Genomic DNA, 20,464 nt, shown 5'->3' on the forward strand with positions numbered 1-20,464 from the left:
ATAAATAACACAAAAGCATATAAAAGTATGAAATTTACCAGTAAAAGTAAACATGTAATCAAATAATATTTTAATATTATATATAATGATGATGTATGTATCATTTTTAGCTCCAGTATAAAGGTTAAAAAACACGACTATTAACAATAACCACAGCTACTATATTTTTTAATGAATTCATGATCTAAAATATATAAATTGTGAAATCAAAAACATGAACTGTGAGTAGAATCAAGTAAAATTATAATGCTTTTGTATCTGATTGAAGGTAAGTTATTAGCTGAAAATAGCCTATTATAATATGTTTTATTTAAGGCATGGTAACTACAAAGCAAAAGCCTAGAATAGATACACAAAAGACAAAGAAAAAAATTAATGAAAGAACAAAACTACCAAAAATCATAAATTCACAAAGGAAGGTGGCAAGAGTGGAGGAAAGGAAAAAGAACTATAAAACAGCCAGAAAATAATAAAATGGCAATAATACTCCTTACCTATTAATATATACATTAAATGTAAATAGATTAAATGATCCAATCAGAAGGCATAAAGTGGTAGAATGGATTTCTTTTAAAAATGACTAGCAGAGGTATCTATACTTATATCAGGCGAAATAGACTTTAAATCAACAGATGTAACAAGAAAAAGTTATATAATAAAGGGATCAATTCACCAAGGATATACAATTATAAATATATATACACATAACATTAGGTCACCTAAATGTGTTAAGTAAATATTAACAGATTTGAAGAGAGAGACAGCAACATAATATTAGAGGACTTTAACATCCCAGTTTGAACAATAGATCATCCAGACAGAAAATCAATAAAGAAACATTGAACTTGAAGTACACTTTAGACCATATGGTCTTAACAGATATATACGGAACATTCCATCCAATGGCAACAGAATACATATTCTTCTCAAGCACACACACAACATTCTTCAGTATAGATGGTATACTGGGCCATAAAACATGTCTTAACAAATATAAGAACACTTAAATCATATTAAGTATGACCCCAGTGGTATGAAACAGAAATAAATAACAAGAGGAAAATTGGAAAATTCACAAAAATGTGGAAATTAAACAACACACTACTGACAGTGGGTCAAAGGAAAAAAAGGGAAATAAAATATAAAGACAAATGAAGATGAAAACAAACAAATCATAGCAAAACTTATGGTACAGAGTAAAAGCAGTTTCAAGGGGGGCACGTATAGTGATAGATGCCTACATTGAAAATTATTTTAAGAAGTTTCAATCAACCTAATTTTATACCTTAAAAAACTAGAAAAAGAGGCTGGGCATGGTGACTCATGCCTGTAATCCCAGCACTTTGGGAGGCTGAGGCGGGTGGATTACAAGATCAGGAGTTTAAGACCAGCCTGACCAACATGGTAAAACCCTGTCTTTACTAAAAATACAAACACACACACACACACACACACACACACACAAAACCCCACAAAAAACGAAACAAAACAAAACAAAAGCTAGATGTGGTGGGACACGCCTGTAATCCCCACTACTCAGGAGGCTGAGGCAGGAGAATTGCTTGAACCTGGAGGTGGAGGTTGCAGTGAGCTGGGATCATGCCACTGCACTCCAGCCTGGGCAACAGAGTGAGAGACTCCATCTCAAAATAAACAAACTAGAATATTCTAAGCCAAAAATTAGCAGAAGGAAGGAAATAATGAAGATTGGAGTCAAAATCAATAAAGACTGAAAAGACATACACATTTATGACATACACAGCTTTTAGTTTATATTAGTTATGACTAATAGTGAGATCCAAAACACAGACGTCAAGGGAAGATTTTGTTGTTCAAAGATTTAGTTGGAGATACCTGTGTGAGGGATGATAGGAAGAGAGCCAAGAAAATCTGTGAGGATTGTAAAACCGTGATACATAGCTGTTTCCATGTGTAGAAGAGACGGAATAAATATCAGGGTGGGAGAAAGTATCCTATACGGCGATGATAACCAAAGAAAGTGTGGTCAAGCCATTGGGAATCTTCAAACCAGTGTTAGCCACCAGAAGGGTTCTAGTCTTCCTGGAACAGGTCAGCCTTAGTATTGCCATGCTGAGGTGTGGCCTCAGCTGGGAAGACATAAATTCCTGAGTGCAACAGCCGGTCAGTTACAGCTAATCTTTAGGGTTGGAGGTTGGCATGATAGAGAAAATTCTCAAGGCTGCCACACAGTTTAATTATATATACATTTTTACTACCTTTAAATTGTTTCCTACATATTGATCTTATTAATCTTGACAAAAACAGAAACAAAAATGGAAAACATAATAGGTGCTGAATAATATTTTTGGTGGTTGGCTACTTTGTTGGTTTGTTAAATAATCAAATATTTTTCAATGGAATGGACTATTTAAGATGATAGTTTCTAGAAATTTATCTTTAAATTCCTTCATTGAAACCATTTCTTCCGTAGAAATTCACTGTGCAAAAATTCTGTTTTTAAACCTTAAAGGATTTTTTGGTGAGATCATAGGGAAATTAGAGAGTATTTGTCCTTAAATGTCATTTTCAACAAAGAAAATAACTAAGGATAACAGGAGTTAGATTTTCCCAATATCACATTATGAGCTAGTTTTAAAGCTACAATGTAAATCTCAAGTCTGGCTTTCAAGTCTAGAGGTACACTATCATGCTGATGCTTTCTCATACTGGCTACATCGCCTTATCTTTATGACACAGAAGATACTGATTTCTGTATTAAAATATATGCATCCCCTACCCCCATTCTTTAGCAGAGCAAGCAAGCTAAACAATGTTAACCATTAACCTTTTTGTTTGCCTGGTAGAGGAGGTGAGAGAGCGTAGCAGGAAATGAGGCCTTGGGGTCTGGAGAGGCACCAATATAGTTATGCTCCTCCAGCTCTCTGAACTGGGAACTGAGGCTGAGGTTGACAAGGAGGGTGTGTAAGGCATCTGTGGTCACCAAGCTGCACAAAAATTTGACTCATTTGCCGGTCAACTGGGGCTGTCAACCAGACAATCAGCATAGCCAGTTCAGCCTGTGACCCTTTCAGGCAGAGAAGAAAAGGTTTGACTTATTGGGAAGCCCCACTCCGATGAAAGCTGCTTTACTGTGTCTCGCATTTAGAGTGCTTTCCTCTGCCTGTCTCTCCTGATAATTGTGAGTATCATTGAGATGAATAAATAGTGATGGCAAGGCTGTCACTTCCATAATCGCTTATTCTGACCTCTGGATGGGGAGGCAATGATTGCAGATGGATTCCCCAAACACATACCAAGCCTTTTCTCTACCTTCCTCCCACAATATTGACTTCCATGGTTATACAGACTACTCCGTCTTTTTTCCCCCCTCATTACATAAGAGTCAACTGAAAATTTGAATGACTTACTTATTCCACAACTCTTATTTTCACATAAGAAACCAGTAGCTCTGTCCCCAGTCACATCTGATGATAGATTCAAATACAAGCAAGTAATAACATTTGTTGAGAGTTTTGACCTATCCTGGCAGCAGATGAAACAAAGCAAAAGATGTAGTATATACTTTTCTGCAATTAACATGTATGAAACTTAAATGAGATGTAAGAAAAAATGATAGAAATGGAGTAGAATAGCATAAAATATTAAACTAAAGATGATGATCCTAAAGATATAATAAGCACTAATGGTAACATTACAATGATAGTATTTGAAATAAATTATAAAGCCTAGGAAAATCAAGGCCATTTTATTTAAGACTTTTTTCACTAAAGCTTCTGAAGGTGAGTAGAGCAAAACTTAACTATTTTTGGAATAAATTAAAATGAACTTATTCTTAGGTAAATAGTTTTGTGCAATTTTATATATCCATAACATGTCAGACTTTGGACAAGAACTTTAGTCTCTTGACTTCTAATAATGTACAACAGAGGGAATTATATTATTGGCTATAGTTATAATCTATCATATCAATGTTGGGAGTTGAGAAATTAAAGTCAATGAGCAAATATTTACAGAATACTTTTATTCAGGGTCCATTTATATACTAAATGTACTGCAAGACATAAGACAATGAGAACATATTGAGAATTTCCTTTGGACTTCACTGAGGTAAGGCCCCACAGAGAGCGTACTCTAGGGTCATTTTCCTGGAGGGTAACGGGTTGATTATTCACCACAACTTCCAGATAGGCAAAATCACAAAACTATTCCTTGGCAATTTCCTAAGCTTCTGGTGCAATATTTTGAAGATTGAAAAAATTTAATTTCCAAGAATTCTAATGAGCCTCTAACTAAATTCCATGACATAACTAGAAAGGAAAAAATAGAGAAATCATACTCTATTCTTACATATTAGGCTTGTAGTCATGACCTTGAGGCTATAGATATCCAGATAATCCATTGTTTTGTATTCAGTAAATGTTTCTTAGATGTGACATTGGCCAGGCGCGGTGGCTCACGCCTGTAATCCCAGTCCTTTGGGCGGCCGAGGCGGGTGGATTACGAGGTCAGATAGAGATCGAGACCGTCCTGGCTAACACGGGGAAACCCCGTCCCTACTAAAAATACAAAAAAATTACCTGGGCATAGTGGTGGGCGCCTGTAGTCCCAGCTACTCAGGAGGCTAAGGCAGGAGAATGGCGTGAACTTGGTAGGCGGAACTTGCAGTGAGCCTAGATCATGCCAGTGCACTCCAGCCTGGGCGACAGAGAGAGACTCCATCTCAAAAAAAAAAAAAAAAAAGTTGTGACATTGATTAGATTTTAAAGAATAAGCACATTTAGACAAGTAGGAAATAAAAAGCATTTCAAAAGAGGAAGCTGTGTTCAGTGAGAGGTGTTAAGTAACTACCAGGTGCCCAATGTAACTCTCTGCTAGGTTTGGGAGACTATTTGGATGAGAGAATTTTAGAGAAAGATATCTGCTGAGATATTGTATCATCAACTGTCACCACTAATTTCAGAAATCTAAGTTTTTCTTCTTTTAAAATATTCTATAGGAAGTCTGAGGAATGGTCAAAGAATATTTTCGTGAACAGGTACTTGAGACCAATAATCTATTTGCCACCTCTAGAATGACCCTAGGGAAGATATGTCTTGTCTGTGAGGGGAATTATAGCAGTAAAGGCCAATGGAGAGGGCAAGAATCAATACCAGGTGTGTTCCTCTCTCTTACTTTCATATTTGTGTACATGATTTTCTTTTCCAAAATTAAGGGCAGAGAAGAAAAAGTGGCAAAGATAGAAAGCTACCCCCATTGTGTAATACTAAAAATAAACATTGTGAAATGTTTATTTCACAGGAAACATTGTAGGCATGTTTCTTTTAATAGCATTCCACTTGCACTGGACACTCATACCCCACCACAGACGTAAATGCCTCAAATGTTTCCACAGGGCTCCTTCCCAATTGCAGGAGGCACAATTTCCGAATCTCCCCTTATACCCTATAAACACATGCTCTCAAACAATTATCATCTTATGAAAAATCATAAATAAATTCTTGGCTAGGTGGTTGCACTGGGTCGTGTAAAAAGCTCTGGAGTGAAAATCCAACAGGCGTGGGACCCAATATTACTAGCTGTGTATAAGATTTTAGGCAAATTAAGATCCCTTTGGATTTTAGTATATGTGAGCATTGGAGAGATGATCTCTGAGGAATTTCCAGCTTTGAAACTTTATAACATCGTAGGAGAGAGATACGTTCCAAAAGAGTGAGTAAATATAAAAGTTCTTTGAATATTAATATGTACTTGATAAATGAATGCTATGAAAACCATCCCATGAAGTACACTCACAATATGCTGAAAGCAAACTGGGTTCTAGAAGAAGACTGAATAGAAATTTTACTGCTTGCTGGCATCATATACTTTTTGGACTCTGGCATTTGAACTGCCCTGATATATCTATAGTCTGTTTTGCCACTTCCATCTTCCAAACATGCGGGATTAATCTCAACATTCAGGCCTCACGTGGCCACTGGGCTCTATCTCCAAAGACACTAAAGCAGGAGTTTGAAAAATCACCCCCAACCATGGAGATTATGAAGCCATTCTCACATCCATCTGCTTTTTCAACAGAAAAAATAAAAATTCAAACATCACATCATCAGGACTATGTCTGCATCCACTCCCTACTCCCCCATCCCCCATCCCCACCAAGGAGCTATATCTAACCCCCTGTGACTCCCCCCGACCCTGCTTTCTGTCTCTGTCTTGCCTGTTATTTCCATCATAATGGAGCAAGACTAACAATGCGGGCACGGTGCCAGCTCCCATTGCTGCCTGATGCTCTGATGGGCTTTAGATGTGAGCACATGTTGAGGGGACATTTAAATGATGTTTGTGTGCTGCACAGTCAGGAAAACAACATTTCTGCACTGGCTCCTTTGATCTCCTAAAAGCCAACTATCATAATACAAGAAGATTTTTAAATGAGTATAAATAAATCCAAGTGGCTCCAGCCTACATCACAGAGCCTATGCGGCTCCGTTGGCTTCTTCAGGTTTGCCTTTCCCCACATCTTGGACTCAATTAGTACATTTCAAGTACACCTGGGTTCCAACAATATCCTAGAATTAAAAGTGAGAGAAAAACTAAAATCCTTTCTACTAAGAAGTCAGTTTCTCCCATTAGAAAAGTCTGGGAGAGCTTTCTGTCACAGATTAGTAGCAGCTCTGGGGCAAAACAGAAGATGGGCTTCACTTTAGTTTGCACCTGGTGCAAGTGTCAAAAACACACAGCAACAAGTTGTGATTACTTTGCAGGTTTACAGATTTATTTGAAGTAAATTGGAGGTAGGAATAATCCAGGAAGAAATAAGAATCAGAAGACTATACAAACGAAATGCATGACCAGGAGAAAAAAAAAAAGGCATTTTGGCAGAGACATCTGCATGAGAAAAGGAAAGGGAACAAAAGCATGATATGTTCATATGATCTAAGAGTGGTGAAAAAAGAATATACCGGGGCACATATTTCAAGAGATGGGCAGGGAAGTGGTAAAATAAACTTGTTTGGGATGTTTGGAGTCAGACTGAGAGATGATGAGAGACTTAAATAAAAATGCCAGTGAGGTTGTAGATGACAGAAGAGTGAAGGATGAGGCATCTATGGGAGGGGTAGGATCAGCAGAAATTGAGTGGTGGTAAAGAACTATAAAAACTTTAGTTGGGACTACTGAATGAAACATAGAGCTAAAAATAGAGAAAAAGAAAGCGATTTGGTGAAAAGTTAAGTCTCATTTTTATTGTGTCAGATACATCCGTGGAACAGGGCCATGGAAAATTGACAGCACCTGGAAATACAGGTCTGGGTATAGGAAAGAGAAGGGGTGAAAATTTGATGACAAGCAAAGCAACAAAACTGGAACTTAAATTTTGCATAGTTTAAAAGGAGTTGAGAAGTTCCAGGGAGAGACAGATGAGGAGAATGCTCAGTGTGATAGAAGATGATCAGTCTGAAATAAAGGAGACAAAAGGGTATTGGGCATAAAAACCAGGACAGAAAAGCATTTTATGGAGTGTGTACTCAACATTGCAAATGTCACAATCCCAATAGTATGAGAAATAAAGAGGCTTGTTGGATTTGACAATTTGAGGATTACCAGTACAATGAACAGTTTAATTTTAGGAGAGAGAGGAAAAAGCAAAATCCAAGAGGACCAGTGGATGACAGATAATGAACCAGAGATTTAGGTGGTGACTAATCTTGAAAACAAGTTTAATAGTAAAGAGAAGAGCAATAGTTTGATAACTTCGTAGTTCAGGGAAGAAGAATATAAGTGAGGGGGAAGTAGCAAGTGGCAGAAAAAAAATTGAAGTATATCACGTCAGTTACTAGCAAACCTCTATCATCCCTTGGTATGAATTTTGGAAGACAAAATGTCTTATGTACTCTGGGTTATCCTTCATTTCTCAAATTGGGCCCATTAACTGTTAGAAATCCCCTAGAATCCATGACCACAGTTCCCATTGATATGATGCCGTAACCTGACCCAGGCCTTAGGAGAGAGGGCATAGTGTATTTGTACCACCTCCCCAGAGACCAAATGAATGGCTCAGTGTCTATTAAGATGTGGAGTAGCTAAAGGAAACTGGAAGGGAAATCAGAAGCTGAGCTGATGGGAACAAGCAAACGTGGCTATTTAACGAACTTGATATTATATCTGAGTTGTCCTGTGCTGAACACAAACAGAACAGAAGAAAGAGAATATATACAAAGGGTGTCAGGCTGAACGTAAAATCAGGATCCTGGAGTACGACGAAATCAGGAATCATGATGTCTGGCAAAAGAGAGAGATAGACAAGAATGGAACAATAAAGTAGGTTATTAGGAGATGATGTAAAATCTCAAGAGTACTAGATCAAGTGAAGAGACAAGTAGCAATTCCAGTATTCAATAATTACCCGCTGTAGAATTGTGATTGGTCAGGATACCAGGAAATTATTCAAAAGTGAAATTATGGAATCTGGTTATATCTCTAGTCAAATTCACCCAAAGTTAGTTAGGGAGAAGTAGTAATGGAGACAAATGCAGGTAAAATGGAAATTTAGACAAGAGGAATGATCAGCAAGAAGAAAAACCTCCAGACTTGTGCAGAATGCTGGCACAGATATGACCAGTGGCAGGACTTTTCTAGTAATATCATTTATTTGTATGTTTTATTTAATTGTGATTTTCTTTCGTGTCATGCACATAGTATCAATGTTAACAAAAGCAAGGATAGAAATAATCATCATCATTTGCAGGTGAGAAGAGAATGAACCAGCGTACTGAAGTAATTATCTCAGGACTGAAAGAGCCTGCAAACCAACTACAAGAGTTGGTAATATCAATCCTGTTACTGGAAATGGGCTGTGTAGCAGATATTTTAAATATTGGTGACTTTTCCCATGGTTTTAAATGTTCCCTAGAATATGTAAGAGATGTACTATTAACATAAGGTTTAATTTTCCCCGCAATCTTATCTGTATGGAATCCCATTGTGAAATCAGGAGACTGTAAATCTCTAGGACTGCCCACTTTTGCATGGCTTCCTGTTGAGTTGTGGCTCTCAGAACCATCATAAAAACAGAAGAAAGCAGACAAAATGTGGAGCTATACCAAAGTCAAATTTAGGGAAAATGATATCTTGTAGAGTTAAACTTTCTCAGAAGCAGTGAAAAATGATTGTATCAACTACCAAAGAAATCAATTCAGAAATTAATTGCATGGAAACAGTTTTAACCACCCCTTCAAAAGCCCCCAAACCAGTATATGTATGGAAATTTACATAAATATATGGGCAAAAAAGCCTGTTACTGGCCATAGTTCAGGAAATCATGTCAAAAAAGTTTGTTTTAAAGAAATTAAAAAGTCTTAGGCTCCAAAAGTTGTGAGATGCTCTACCCACAGTACCCCAGGAGCAGAAAGTAGCCACATTTCAGATTTACCATCTCTGGACAGTCCCAATCCCTGGCTATCTTCTTAAATGACTGTTCTTTCCATGGTAGCCTCAGTCACTTTCACATATATTGTAGAAGAACTACAACAGGAAGCAGCTTTATTTGAAGTTGAGAAAAAACCCTGGCTCTGATTCAAACTGAGGAGGATGCAGTACATGATTTACTGGTTTTCTATCGGGCATTTGGCAACCCTGAGGAGTTTGTCATTGTTGAAAGGATACCACAGGGACCACTGGCAGTACCTATGTGGAATAAGCATGGATATTAGTTCACTGTGGGGTTGAGATACATTTTTCAAATTATGATTGTTAGTATAAAGAAAAGTTGAGGAAAAGAGTTCTTATAAATTTAGTAGTATCATATTAAATAGAATAAGAAACGTTCTAATTTCCTTACTGTGGTTTAAGCATATAGTGTTTGATTAAAAAGAAATTCCTCAGAATTGTGATTTTAGTATTTTTTCATGTAAAAATGTATAAGAGGAAAAACTTATTAGGTTAAGATTAAATTGGATTGTTTCTTCTGAGTAACAAACACTGAATAATCTAACAAATGTATGAGTAACTGAATTGTAAGACAGACAGAACTATGTATAAAAAATAACTTTTTGTTTTAGACTTTAAAAGACCTTTCCAAATATTTGTTGTCACTATGCTTTATAACATAACACTGAAGAGTTTAAAGTACAGGCATCAGTCATTAATCTAACCTATTAATGGCCAGAATTTTGTGTTTGCCTCAATGGTTGTATCAACGTTCTTGTTGCTTTTTTCATAGGCTATGAGTGTGTTCTAGGTTTAAAGACTGATCTGTTCAAATGCCGTCTTTCATTTTAGATGGCACATTCTCCATTTTGCATTAATCAATGGAGTATAGTGGAAAGGGAATAAGAACACTAATTATTCTAGACCGTTTAGTTCAAGATAATAGTTTGTAAGATTTAGAGTCATTGTGGGCTTTGATTTTGTTTTCATTGGGTTGGAGGATCTTACAATAGCCTAATTGTGACAAAATTAGTTTCTGAAAGTGTTAACATTTTCTAAAATAAATGTTTAAGTATAAACATAAGAAATAGTTTGGAAAAGAGTTCTCATTACCTTCACAATATTGTATATTCAGAAGTTCTCTGAGCCTATGTTGTATATCTAGAAACAGAAATTAATTTATTTATAGTATACTATTTGGTTTGAGTGTTTAAATCTTTTTAAAAATGTTAAATTTGTGTTCTAGTACCTAGATAAATCGGGAAGGTTAATGTTCTAGTTTCTGAAAGATAAGCCTCGGGGAACACACAGCAATTCACTGCTATAATTTAGCTGGAAAAATGACTTAAAAAACTCAATATTTCAGGTTTAGCTCTACCCATGTTTAGCAGACATGTAAGCAAATGTGCTATAAAAAATAATTTTGATCCATTTCAAAAACTCTTATCAGTGTCCTAAAATTATTAGTCATCAAAACTAGAGTGTTGGTCAAATGAGTTTGAGTCTAGTACTTTTTTTTGGTCTCCTACTTCCTCATAAATTCCAATGCGTTTGTTTTACATTAAAGCAGAATGGTTGGGAGCCTGATATGACAAATACAAATATTTCATTTTCTTTTCTCTTGCCTCCTTTTCTCTCACATTAAAGTTATGACAGGCTTAAAATTCTATATTCCAAAGTGAAAAGCAATTTCTTTGCTTCTGCCATCCAAACTTCTTAATGAAGGGCTAATGGGATCCAGAAGGATTTCAAAACCTGAAACAAATCCCAAGACAGCCAGATTGACCTGCTTCTCCCTGAGCATTCTCTCCTTGATCTGCACACACCACACATACAAGCCAGCAGCGAAGTCACATGTCTCTCTCCTTCCCCATCACTCCCTCGCCCAACCTTGCCTCCTGTTCCTTTTCTTCCCAGATCTTTCCTCATTCAGGAAATTAGACTTTAAAAAGAGACATTCCATGTGAATGGTTCTGCAAATGGAACTAGTCCTTCAGAGCAACAGCCCTTCATCTTTATGGGGGAAATGGAGTGAGTTGGGATGGGGCTTGAGGAGATAATAAAAATGACCAGCTAAATCTCAGATTTTTTTCTTAATTACCAAAAAGAAAAGAAAGATGAACTGTTCTCTGAATGGAAGAGCCTTCCAGAAGACCAAGTAAGTCTTCTATAAACTGATTTCCCTTCCTGACTGTGATTTACCAGACTGACACCTAATTTGTTCTGAGCACAGTTGATGCCTCAGACACAATGGCGGATGACAGCCCACATAACCTCTCTTTCAGCTTTCATCTCATATATTCCATTTGAAGTTGAGTTCCGACAAGAGAGAGGCACAGAATTAATATTACCTTGGATCGGCTCAGTCTCCAGAGGGAGCAGCAAAAGCTTTTCTGGAAACAATAAACCCTTTAAACATGACAAGGGAAATGGGACCTCAGGAGGTCTCTGAAAGTATCTATTATTAAAGAAAAAGAGGGGAAAACCCTCGTGGGTGACTTTGATTTTTTTTTTTTTTTTCTCAGCAAAAGCAGTGATGAACTAGTGCCAGTTTTACATACAAATTTAAAGATCTGGGATGGTTTATGTTAAAAAATCTCTCTTTCCCCTACTCCTTAGCATATTAAGTAGAGAAAAAGAAATCTTTATGAACTATATTTCTCATGACATTAATATTTCCTTTCTGTTTAATCTGTACTAAACAAAAGTGAAATAAAAATGGAAAATTTTCACAACAGAAGCCAGAGAGGAAAAACATGTTATATCCAATCACATATATATATAAGGTCAAATTTAATGATCCAAATATATGTGTGAGTCTCAAGAATCAGAATATTTTAATTGAAACTTAATAGTGTGAATTTCCACAAAATTCAAACAAAAAGTACAATACAAATATGCCTATATAGAGAATGTATATTAATAGCAATATCTTACATTAGTACAATAATTTTTAAAAACAAGTACATTGACTCACTTGACACTTAGCACAGATGGTCTGATATTTTTAAAATCTTTTTGTCAAATACATATAATAGCTCCTCCAACTATAAAAGAATAAGAAAATAATGCAGAGGCAGCTTCAGGATAATACACTGTGTGTTGAACCTGGAGTTAAAAATTATGTTCTTTTGTCTTCCTACTTGTACAAATTGGGTATTCTTTCTGGGCCTCAATATCCTTGTCTGTAAGATGGGTATAATAATAAATATTTCACAACATTCTTGAGAATCAAATGGAATCATTTATATTAGTTATAAATAACTGAACATCCTTGCTGGGGACACTCAGGAGCATTGTGGCTCAGGCTTAGGGTGACAAGAACATTGGGCTGAGCATGGGATTGGGTAGGCTGATGCATAGAGCAAAAAGGTCTTAAAGTCCCCATTCTGGTGGTATTAGATCAGAGTTGTAAGGAGAAGGGTGACAACTGGCATCCCACTGGAATTGGGGGAACTGATATTTTAATCATCTGTTGCAGTAGAGCAATAGCATTACCTCAAGATTTTCTGGTTTCTAATGAGAGATGTTTATTATCTCACAATTTTTTTGTGTCAGAAATGCAGTCAAGGCACAGTTGAAAGCCTCTGTCTCAGTCACTCACAGGCTATAATCAAGTTATTGACCAGGGCTGCACCCATCTCAAGGCTGGCCTGGGAAAGATACACTGTCAAGTTCAGTTGCTTGACTAGTGGCAGCCTCAGAAGATCCTCTTCTGAGCTGATTTAGGTACTTGTTGATACACTTGGGGGTTTTTCATCAAGTAAAGGCAACTGTGACAGAGATGCTTTCAACATCTTACTTGTTGACCCCATGGGATAGGTTCTTCAATACAAAGAGCCACTACAAGAAGAGTGTTGCAGTTCACCTTCACTTACCAGGCGCAAAGAAACTACAAGGAATGGCACAAACCAAACTCAATTAAGTACCCAACTTCCCCACTCCTCAGCATTCTCCTTTAAAGAGAAAGTGGACCATTAGAGTAAAGGGAGCTGATATTAGCAATTTCTCTCAAAAAGCCACTTCCCTGGTATGTCCTGGGGTGAGGACACACTAACTTGAATTTCCTACACACTGTTAATTGATTTCCCTGAGGGATCACAAACTTATTTATTCAAGAAAGATTCCATGATATTCGCCAGGTAAGAATTAATGAGGCAAGAACATAGAACCACACACTTAAAATTCTCTGCAGTCAAATGGGATTAAAAGTAATTTAGGATCTGGGTATAGATCCCTGTTTCTAAGAAGAAAAATAATGTAAAATAACCTGAGATTACCATAAAGCATGACCTATATGGGAAGAGCTGATCTCTTAATAATTTAATTTCTTCAGGTTGAAAGTAATACCATTAAGGATTTAAAATTTAGTTAAATTACCTACAATATTTTCTTAAGCCATACCTTCCATTTTACAAAGCACTTTTACATACATTATCTGTGCCTAATTTCAATGGTAGGCATTTCCCCATTGCAGAAGCACATTAGAACTTCCCTAAGTGAAAAATTTTGCCTAGATTTTTATTCTCATTACCATACTACCTAACCACATTCTTCCCATCACGCACATACACACACAAATGCATACATGCATCCCCACACTTCGCCTGACCTACTAATACCTCAGATCTCAGTTTAACCCTCACTTTGTTTATGGGGGCTCTCAGGCTGAAACTTAGAAAGGGGAAAGGCTACCCTCAATCCAATTACATTAGCATGGTGTAGGAAAAGGTGAGGCATTTATATATTGTTAAAACTTCTCACGTGATTCCAATGTACAGCTGGCATCGGAAACCCTACTCTAGATCCACGAAGATGAGAAATAAACCAGAGTTGAAAGGTTTTGGTATGGGACCAGTGCTGGTTTTATTCAGACCCAGGAAACCAAAAGCTTAAATATATTCTACCTGGTGAGAAGGTCTCAGTTTCATTTATTTGGACTATGAGTTTCCAGAGGATTGTATGCCTTTTTGTTTTTAATATTCCCAGAGCATGTAGTTCCACCTTAGCTATGTAATAAGCATTAGCAGACTTGAACAAACTAGCTCTTTTCCAGCATCTCTTCAGTAGGTTATAAAATATAGAAATATTTAGATCTGACTCCATATCAATAGAATCAGATTTTAGGGATTTAGATAATTCTGATACTGTTGCTTGATGAAACATCTGTCTAAAAATGAGTTCAGTATGAAGTGACCTTTGTGTTCAATTAACTTGAAAATTTACCTAGAGAAGGATTCACATGCGGTATAGCCTGAGAGATTCTTGAACATTTCTGAAAATATAATGTTCACCATTTTTCCTTCAAGCCTGCATCACTGTTAGACCACTGTGATTGTTCACCATTCTTGCCTATATTGTTTGAAAGAGTTTTTCAACATAACTAATATTTATTCATTGCTGTCATCTTGCAAACATTTTTAATTGGTGGAGAGATTACAGTAATAAGCACGATATATTTGCTGCATTCAAGAAGCCAAGGGGTGTAAACAAGTAAAAGGGAAACTAAGATAGTATGATAAATACTATTCAAGAGGTCCAAAACAAGATGATAACACCCGTTTCTAGAAAAAGCACATAATTCCATCTTGGAGGTGTCCAGGAAGGCTTCTTAGAGTAAGTAAGCATGCAGATGAGGCCTGGAGGGTTAGTAATGGTCTTCTAGGTGAAATGTGTGTAGCTGCAACAGGAGGGGGGCTTGGCAGGAAATAAGGGAATTGCGGAGCAGTATTCTAGGCAGTTTCTTCTAGTGTTAAGATGACAAACCATCCTGGTTTGCCCAGAGTTTTCCTGTTTTTAGCACTCACTGAGTGTCCCAGGTCCTGGTAACCCTTTAGTCTCAGGTTGTTCATCCTAGAAGGTCAAAACTGTTTCACCAAAAAGAAGGTTGTTAATATAACTCCCCACTGCTGTTCAGCCTCCATCCACATGTATCTTTATCTTGTGCACATTCAGGAAGGCTCCAGAAAGTAGGAATGGCATGATTTAAAGGGATGCTAGAATGATGATGAAGACAAACTTGGTCAGTTTTACAATCCTGCTCATGTCTTCAAAATCTGTGTGTCTGTTGCTTTGTTTTGTTTTGTTTTTTGAGATGGAATCTCACTCTGTGGCCCATGCTGGAGGGCAGTGGTGTGATCTCAGCTCACTGCAACCTCCACCTCCCAGGCTCAAGCAGTTCTCTCACCCCAGCCTCCTGAGTAGCTGGGAACATAAGCCTGCACCACCACACTGGGCTAATTTTTTTCTTTCTTTTTCTTTTCTTTCTTTTTTTTTTTTGCCATGTTGCACAGGCTGGTCTTGAACTCCTGAGCTCAGGTGATCCACCTGCCTTGGCCTCCCAAAGTGCTGGGATTACATACGTGAGCACTGTGCCTGGCCTCTGTATGTCATCTTTAATGCAAATGCCATAGATAGGGAGCTGATTCCTATGCGATTCCTATGCTAGAAATGTATGCTGGATCTAGTCTTGGGAAAGACCTCAGAGAAATATTCGGAATAGGGAACTCATCAAACCCAACAATGGTTTCACCAATCTCAGTTGCTGATAAGAAAAGAGCTTGTGTGACTGGTTGGTCAATTCCAAGATTTAAATATTATCTCAGAGACAAGACAGATGTGATGTGAGAAAGAAGACAGATGTGATGTTATGCCTTAGAATTTCTTGGAACAGAGTTTAATGAAAAGCTCTCTTTTAAGTGGCCATGCTAGTGAGATTTTTAAAGTTGATTAGTTGACAAGACTACTTAGCATATTAGAACACTGGATACTACAAACTTAGATTAAAAAGAATTTTTTCTCCTACTGTCTCTCACTTAATTGCTTTCTGCAGCTTGCTTGAAACAGCTGTCTCTGTATCCTAATGCGGCTCGACCGCTGGCATGGAATATTCAATGCCATTTTTCAAATGTGATTCATGGAAAAATAAAATTTCCATTTTCTACAACTTTCGTAGTAGATGTGGAATTCAGAGACACATGCTGAAGGGGAAACACTGGGAATTCACCACTGCCTGAGCTCCATGCCCTAAGAGAAAACGAGAATCTTCCATGTACCACCTTGCATTAAAGTGGTAATGACTTATTCTGTTATTCTTTTAATGGATATTTTCATTTTAAATGAGACTTTCAGGAAAAGGACAGTGTTCAAAGACATGATTTTCTTAATTATTTTCATACTGAAGCAAGTTGAAAGTGCTCGATGACCTATTTTCATTCACAGGGGAATATTATGATAGAAAAATATGGATGGCTTCTAGGAGAGGTAATCCTAGAACTCACTATTTTGATGATCTTTATAATTACGATTTCTTCAAACAAATGTTCACTCAGCATTGTAAATAAGCAAACACTATTCAAGATGCTGAGGATACAACAGGAACATAACAAAGTGTGTGTACTCATGGAGCTTTCAGTCTAACAGAAAGATAAATATCAAATGGACAAACCAGCACACAAATAAGAAAAATACCAGTGGGTGGTAGGTAGGTGTTAATGATGGAGAGGAACTGAAATACTAATTTTTTTTCTCATTATTTGGTTGCAATAATTATTATTTTTTTAAGGATTCCTGAGAGCACATAGACTGGTAATAAGGAAATTATTCATCTAAATATTCAGTAAATATTGGCCAGGTGCAGTGGCTCACGCCTGTAATCCTAGCACTTGGGAGGCTGAGGTGAGCAGATCACTTAAGGTCAAGAGTTCAAGATCAGCCTGGCCAACATGGTGAAACCCCATCTCTACTAAAAATACAAAAAGTAGCTGGGTGTGCTGGCGCGTGCCTGTAATTCCAGCTATTCGGGATGTTGAGGCAGGAGAATTGCTTGAACTCAGGAGGCAGAGGTTGCAGTGAGCTGGGATTGTGCCACTGCACTCCAGCCTGGGCGACAAAGTGAGATGCTGGCTTGAAAAAAAAAAAAAACAGTAAATATTTAATTGAACATTTATTGTCTGCTGGGTACTGTCCTAGGTGCTGGAATTGACACTTTCTATGGAAGTATGCTTATATGATTCAGGTTTTATAGTTTGACTTCTTTATGGATGTCTTTGTTTCCTCTTAACTTGTAATTTCTCACAAGGATTATGTTCTTTCCCACAGCTGGAAGGAACATCTTAAACCAACTGACTGAGCTAAGTTGTCAGAGAATGGTCAGTGTTCTGGTTCAGTGACAGTTCTTTCCATACTTCAGTTTGAAAAACATATTTTCTAGTGGTAAAGGCTGGTGGAGATACCTTCAACCATATTGGGTTTTTTTCCTTGGCCATAGATTTTTGTGAAAAAAAATTCATAAAGAATTTATTCATGGGGAATTTATTTCTTTGCTAGATATTTGTTGGGTGCTGAACTACATGCTAGAAACTGATCAAAGCACCGGGGATATAGCAATAAAACTAAGTAACCAAACAACCAAGTCCCTGATCTCATGTGGTTTACTGGCTTGCTGGTGAAATTTGTGAGGCATGAAAGTTTTTTCTTAGATTTAAAAGTGTTCATGAATGTATTTGCTTGTTTACTTGCTTGCATATTTACTTCTTCTTAAGATTTCCAGAGAATACAGAGAACATTGTGTAAAAAATAAGAAAGATATTCTGCGATAATGTTGGTCAAAACCTATTTATTATTTTAAAGCTAAAAGAAGAAAATTGTGATCTTTATAATGATATGACAAAGGTTCATTCAATCCTTGTTTCAGACGAATGGTGATGTCCCAAGAAGCAGATTTCTTGCTTATGCATTTGACTGTCTACTCATGTTTCTATTAATGTGTCTGTGTGTGTGCATATACAGATAGGCATATGGTTTTGCTTAGACTGAATCCTTTTATGCGTATGGCTATTTCCTTCTGAAAACTAAAAGGGAACTCTCAAATTTACATAATTGTTGCCCAAACTCAGTTAATATAATCTTAGGACAAGGGTTCTATGAATATTGTTCGTATTTCTGCTTTAAGATGTGGGTTTGATTACATTTTAAATAATTACTTTTCAACTCATATTTATTCTATATTTCAAAGATATTTATTCAGCCATATAGCCAAAATGCCTACTATGGTATTAAAAAAACAAAACAAAACAAAACAAAACTTTGTCCCCATTCCTGGCACAGAGCTCCTGAAATCTTTGGAATCTCCTGAGTAATGAGTGTCTTTGTTATACTAATGAGATGACTATTGGCTGAGAACTTTCTAGATGGCTTCACAATGGGAACTGGTCTCCAGACAAACCATGATGAGAATGTTGGGACTTTTAGCCACATCCTCCCAAGCTCTGAGGAGAGGAAAGAGATTGGAAATTGAGTTAATCACCAGTGGCCAATGATTTAATCAATTGTACTTACATCATGAAACACCCTAAACTACTGGGCTTAGAGTTTCCACATTGGTGAACACATCCACATGCTAGTGTGTGTTGCACCTCACTTCCACAAAGGTAGGCATTCCTGCACTTGGGATACATTTGGACCTCACCCTATGTACCACTTCATCGGATTGTTCATTTATGTTCTTTGTGATAAACTGGTAAACATAAGTAAAGTGACTTCCTGAGATCCATGAGGTGTTTTTTGAAAAAACCTGAGAAGGTAATGGGAACCCCTGATTTATAGCCAGTCAGTGGGAACTACAGGTGGCCTGGGACTTGGAATTGACATCTGAAGTTTAGACAGTTTTGTCTGACTGGGCCCTTTAACTTATGGGGGCTGATGCAAACTACAGGTTACATCTTCCTTGATGTGGTTCTGTACAGCAGCAAATCTTGAATTTCAGGGTCTATGCATTTTAGGGAGAAATAAAGTAGGCATGGTTGTGGAGCTTTTATTTTTAATTGGATTATTGATCCCAGTGTTTTTTTTTTTTTCCTCTTCTATAATACTATTAAATATCTACAATCCTATGGTCCCATGGAGGTTAGAGTATGTTGAACTTGAGCTTGGCTTCAGCAAGTGACTCGAACAGATGTTTGACAATGTAATTCCAGGTTGATGATGGTCTCTTCCACTCCTTCCTTGTGCTATGAGAAAAACATTCCTTAGGTAACTGCTAGTTCATGGATCATGGAGCTTTTGTGTAGTCTGAAGCTAAACCAGCATTACCGAATTCACTGAACCTCAGTCAGCACATCACATATGTGCAAGACATAAATGCTTATCAATATAAGCCACTCTTGTACAGCTGACCAGTACAGACGTTCAAGCAATTGGCCTGAAGCCATGTCTAGTTGTCCAGACCCAAATGATTCCCCACAACCGAAATAGATTAATGTAGGTAGCAGCTAGATGTACCTCCCAGTGGAATAAAACTTATATTAGGAAAACAATGTATGTATCCTTTTTTGTGAGCTGAGAAATGTATAGTCTACCAACAAGATAAGTGCAGATTAGAGCTCTAAAATAAATACATGAAATAGTGCTAATATAAAAATGGATCAGACCAGTTAGACAAAATTAGCATGTGCTGACCTTCAAATTACCTAATTCTGACATTTTCTCTCTTAGGAATATGGGAGTGAAGGAAACAATTGGTTGAGGGTTGAAGGCAGTGAATCAGTGCTAATTGGGGCAAGCTGAGAGCACTATGAAGACCAAAGTTGTCACAGAATGAAAATAGGGAAGTAACTGGGCAGAAGAGAGAAGGGATTTGAACATACAAAAAAAATAAAGATGCAATGAGAAAGACATTAAATTATTAAGTAGCCTTTAAAACTACTTGGGTTCTTGATAGTTTTATGATTGTATTTTTGACTCTTTTAATATTTATTATGGCAGTAAAGTTCCCATTGTTTAAGTGAACTTACTGGTTCTCTCCTGCCTACAGAAAAAAATTATTTGTATTTAAACACCTGAAAATTCAAAATAATACTAAAAACAGTAATTTTATTTACATTTCTATATTCAGATTATATCCAACAAGCTTTGATTCTAAAATAAACATGACAACATGTTAGAGTTCTGCAGTGGGTGGCTAAGGGATCTTTTTATCTCATTATAAGTGGCACCAATGAATTCCAAGGGCCTCTCTTCTTGAGTGAGTTTGTGTGAGTGTCTTCACTTTCCAATCTAA

General features: G+C 37.0%; 1 pseudogene; it reads left to right on the top strand.

Annotated features, from left to right (window-relative positions):
• Positions 1-1,983: 1,983 nt before the first annotated feature.
• Positions 1,984-9,689, top strand: LOC100969026 (inhibitor of Bruton tyrosine kinase-like; annotated as a pseudogene).
• Positions 9,690-20,464: the final 10,775 nt, after the last annotated feature.

The sequence above is a fragment of the Pan paniscus genome, chromosome 17 (assembly GCF_029289425.2).
Source record: "Pan paniscus chromosome 17, NHGRI_mPanPan1-v2.0_pri, whole genome shotgun sequence".
Taxonomy (NCBI): Eukaryota; Metazoa; Chordata; class Mammalia; order Primates; family Hominidae; genus Pan; species Pan paniscus.